The following is a 5,000-nucleotide window of genomic DNA, read 5'->3' as shown; positions in this document are numbered from 1 at the left end:
AAGACAACTAAATGATTTACCCTTAACCAGTACCAATACTATTTTTGCGACTAGCGAAGGGGGGGCATACATAGCAGTTTGCAGAGGTAATGAATGTATGACCCAAAGTACCATTTCTGCCCGAATATAAGATCATATTTAAGACAGGGTTTTTGTTTTAAATACCGTGTAGTGCTTAAAAAACAGGGATTGTCTTATTTGTCACGAACGAGACAAAATAGCACCAGAATAATGTTTTGAAACTTTTGACTTAGCCTGAATTACTCGGCCCTTATCCTTCACAACAATGCCACAACGCTCAATAATGGAGAGGTCAAGATATTGTGTTCAATAGATATTGGTCTATTGAAATCAGAAAAGGTTTATGAACAGCATTTTGACAGCAGTTTTCCTATGTGAAACAAAATGTTGGTCTTTAAAAAAAATGCATCTGCAAAAGGTGCTATTTATTCAGGATCATCTTGTATACGACCAATACGGCATTTGTCAAGATTGTCCATAGAAAACATGGTGACTTGGGAAAGAAGAGACTTGGCTTTGGCACGACTTTGAGTTGGTCAAAGGGTGAAATTCAGACTTGATTAGGATGACTTGAGGCTTACTTTTGACTTGCAAATTAGTGACTTGGTCTCATTTCTGCAGTGTGTGTGTGTGTGACTGTGTGTGTGTGTGTGTGTGTGTGTGTGTGTGTGTGTGACTGTGTGTGTGTGTGTGTGTGTGTGTGTGTGTGTGTGTGTGTGTGTGTGTGTGTGTGTGTGTGTGTGTGTGTGTGTGTGTGTGTGTGTGTGTGTGTGTGTGTGTGACGTGTGTGTGTACTGTAGTGTATTTGGTGTTTATATGGGTTAATGTACAGTGTAATGTGTATTTTAGACTTTTTGTTAGAGTTTTAGATGAATGTTTAATGTGATGTGGTGATGTGGACACTAGGGGGCGCCTTACACAAACTCACACGCTGTCAGGTCAGCCAAGCCGTGTGTGTATGTGTGTGTGTGTGTGTGTGTGCGTGTGCGTGTCTGTGTCTGTGTGTGTGCAATGGTCTATGTGTTTTGAAAGCTATGACAATTATGCTAATGTACAGGAAAACAAAGAAAATCAGAGTGAGATGCAGTACATATGTGTACATACTGTACATGTATGAAGAGAGAGAGTCCTGTTTCGTGAAGTGAAATAATGTACGCATTTAGATACATTCATGACAGAGCTCAGCACAGCTTGAGGATGCTGAAGTCTCCTCCATGCACCTCCTCTCCTCTCCTCTCCTCTCCTCTCCTCTCCTCTCCTCTCTCCTCTCCTCCCCTCTCTTCTCTCCTCTCCTCTCTCTTCTCCTCTCCTCTCCTCTCTTCTCCTCTCCTCTCCTCTCCTCCTTTCCTCTTCTCTCCCCTCCTCTCCTCTCCTCTCTTCTCCACTTCTCTCCCCTCTCTCCTCTCTTCCCCTCTCCTCTCCTCTCCTCTCCGCTCCTCTCTTCTCCTCTCCTCTCTTCTCCTCTCCTCTCCTCTCTTCTCCACTTCTCTCATCTCCTCTCCTCTCCTCCCCTCTCCTCTCCTCTCCTCTCCTCTCTCCTCTCCCCTCTCCTCTCCTCTCCTCTCCTCTCTTCTCCACTTATCTCCTCTCCTCTCCTCTCCTCTCGTCTCCTCTCCTCTCCTCTCCTCTCCTCTCCTCTCCTCTCCTCTCCTCTCCTCTCCTCTCCTCCCCTCTCCTCTCCTCTCCTCTCCTCTCCTCTCCTCTCCTCTCCTCTCCTCCCCTCTCCTCTCCTCTCCTCTCCGCTCCTCTCTTCTCCTCTCCTCTCTTCTCCTCTCCTCTCCTCTCTTCTCCACTTCTCTCATCTCCTCTCCTCTCCTCCCCTCTCCTCTCCTCTCCTCTCTCCTCTCCCCTCTCCTCTCCTCTCCTCTCTTCTCCACTTATCTCCTCTCCTCTCCTCTCCTCTCCTCTGCTCTCCTCTCCTCTCCTCTCTCCTCTCCTCTCCTCTCTCCCCTCTCCTCTCCTCTCCTCTCCTGTGTGTGTGTGTGTGTGTGTGTGTGTGTGTGTGTGTGTGTGTGTGTGTGTGTGTGTGTGTGTGTGTGTGTGTGTGTGTGTGTGTGTGTGGTGAGGCGTGTGAGATGTTCCATTCTGTGTGCATGTGAGTTCATGATGCTCTTTGATGTTCGTGTGTGTGTGTGTGTGTGTGTGTGTGTGTGTGTGTGTGTGTGTGTGTGTGTGTGTGTGTGTGTGTGTGTGTGTGTGTGTGTGTGTGTGTGTGTGTGTGTGTGTGTCTGTGTGTGTGTGTGTGTCTGTGTGTGTGTGTGTGTGTGTGTGTGTGTGTGTGTGTGTGTGTGTGTGTGTGTGTGTGCACGTGCAATGGTGTGTGTGTCTATCCATCATTTGCATTGACGTCACAATATTACGTAATCGATTTTGCTGGACGGCAGAAGTACACATTCGTACATAGGAATTATATGCAGACGAAGACAACTTTGACCATAAAATACCAAAGAAACACGTAGTTCTTGTATTTTTTTTAAACGGGATATGTACCTGGCGTTATCAGGCTAGGTTGGCCACGGTGGATGTGTTCAAATCATAGATTTATTCAAATGTATTCTGCTCCACTAGATGGCATAACGCGGACGGGCGGTACGAGAAACTGGGAGAAGAAGAGAAAGTTGTTGCTTGCTTCCAGCCATGAACTTACTCTGCCTGCGATATATTTTTTTTATCCCGTGTTTATTTTCTTCAGTAAAGTTGTGAACTTAAACCAAACCTCTGCATTGGCAAAATAAGCACATTTATGCACCGTTTCTTCATTGGTGGCTGGGCACCGCGGCTGCATCCTCTTCTTCGTGGCATGGCACAGGTAAGATAATGCTGCTAACCTAACTTACTAGGCTACAAGACGCACGGTACATGTTGTGTCAGGCATTTCGCAAAGTGGTGTTTTGAAAAGCATATCTTTTCATCTCAGATGTATCTTGTAGGTTAACTTGAATTCTCTCGCTTCGTTTCATCCAAGTGGATTTCATTGTTGTTTCAGCCACGTCTGCACAATGTAGGCAAATATGAAATATAATTCTATATCTTATCTTCTGTTTACATATCCAATATGTTCATTTGTACTGTATTATTATTGACCACTTATGTTACCAGTCCATCACTGCTACCTGTCCTGTCTTGCACTTTCTGTCTGTCTGTAATTGTCAGTCCTGTCCTGGCATGGTAGAGAGAAAACGTCGTTTCCCTTGTATGACCATAAGTGACAATAAAAGCTGACTTGACATACTTCAATGTTTCAAATCGGTGTTGCATTACATTGCACATGTAGAAACACATAGGACAGAATGTCGGTTACATACTTTGATTAAATAATTTTGATTTGATTAAATAAATCATTTGAAAAGATGACCTTCACAAGAGAAAGAAAAGCACAACAAACCTGTTATTTATCTTTTATTGTTTAGTAATTGCAGGTTCATCAGTCAGGTGGTCAGCACCCAAACTAAAACCATGCGTCATGGTGGCCAGGAATTGCATCCCAGCAGCACAGGTAAATACATGACTAGTAAGTTGGGATGAGTGTTATTTTCTGACATTTTACATCACATTTTAATTCAGACAATATTGCCAAGGGAGTCAATTATTCAGTACTGTACCAATACATTACAATGCATGGCTAGATTCATTTAAATAGCATGTTTGTCTTTTCTTTTTTTCTAATTAGATGGGGGAGCCAACATGAAGAGGTGTCTAGAAAGGCTTCTTCCTCTTTGGCTTTGCAGCAGCACCAGGACCTCACCATCAGTGATGCTGTTCATCCATCGGGCCTACCCTTACATTCCTCCCCTGATATAAAGGACTTTTTTAGGAAAAGCACAAAAGCACAACAAATACCTCTTAATGTATGTCCTCTACAAGTCTTCTGTTGTCCAGTCTTGCACTTTAAATGTCTGTATGAGCACTGTCTATGTCCATACTGTCTTAAGTCCATGTATAAGTACTGTCTATGTCTATACTGTCTATGTCCTTACCTAGATTAGTCTATGTCTGTATGGGAAAGCAAGAAATGTAATTTCAAATTCTTTGTATGACCAGTGCATGTAAAGAAATTCACAATAAAACCTACTTGACTTGACTTGACGCACTGATCACCTGTACCAGTTGTTGGAGTTTTCAGAAGGGCTCTAAATTAACTTTTTTTATTCACTAGTAGCCAAAATGGCTAGTATGTTAATCTCCAAACATACCGGTACATTAAATAATGGGTCAAAGTGCCAAGTATGTTTTCTTTTCTACCAGCAAAACTTAATTTTCCCCAGCATTTGGCTGGTGAGCCCTGGTTGTCATTGATGGTGAGTAGCTGTGATAATAAATAACTGAAATGATGAAGTCCATCCAGACATGTCTTGCTTATGTTATTGTACTAATACAACAACGTAGAACATTTTCTGTGAAAGCCCAACTGGGAAACTCCAACTCCCATTGACATTGTGACACAGCACACAAGTGTTCACTGCACGAAATTGCATTTATGCTTCACCCGTGCAAGGGGGCAGCCCCCAATGGCGCCCCAAGGGAGCAGTGTGGCGGTACCATGCTCAGGGTATCTCAGTCATGGAGGAGGATGGGGGAGAGCACTGATTACTTAACTCCCCCCACCAACCTGGTGGGTCGGGAGTCCAACCGGCAACCTTTGGGATACAAGGCTGACACTCTAACCACTTACCCATGACCGCCTGTCAATCTTCAGTCTAGTCTAACTAATTATATTGTCTCCACTAAATGTATATCTCAGGTGACATGGGTATACTGGTATGGGGATAGTGCTGTATGTAAATAATATTAACCCATTTCAGCCGGCACCAAAATGCCAGCTAATTGCCTATGCCCCTTTTAAGAAAGGTGTCCTCATCCTATAAAAAAACCCAAATAACTAAATAAGTCTCTGAAGCACATACAGACATGATATGAGTTTTAAAAGCTAAGACCATCCTCTTGCATTAGAACATGTTAATTCAGCTCTAACATACCCA

The 5,000-nt window shown here is 43.6% G+C and overlaps 1 protein-coding gene and 1 long non-coding RNA gene across 2 annotated transcripts in view; both read left to right on the top strand.

Moving 5' to 3' along the window:
• Positions 1–5,000, top strand: part of stxbp4 (syntaxin binding protein 4) — a 110,305-nt gene that overhangs the window by 59,167 nt on the left and 46,138 nt on the right. The window lies entirely within an intron of this gene.
• On the top strand, positions 2,369–3,776 carry LOC134439063 (uncharacterized). The gene is made up of 3 exons (XR_010032703.1): positions 2,369–2,830; positions 3,432–3,517; positions 3,692–3,776. It is a non-coding gene; the product is annotated as an uncharacterized LOC134439063 (long non-coding RNA).

Source organism: Engraulis encrasicolus, chromosome 2 (assembly GCF_034702125.1).
Source record: "Engraulis encrasicolus isolate BLACKSEA-1 chromosome 2, IST_EnEncr_1.0, whole genome shotgun sequence".
NCBI classification, from domain to species: domain Eukaryota; kingdom Metazoa; phylum Chordata; class Actinopteri; order Clupeiformes; family Engraulidae; genus Engraulis; species Engraulis encrasicolus.
Note: the sequence above shows the minus strand (reverse complement) of the source record. Positions and strands in the feature narration are given on the sequence as shown.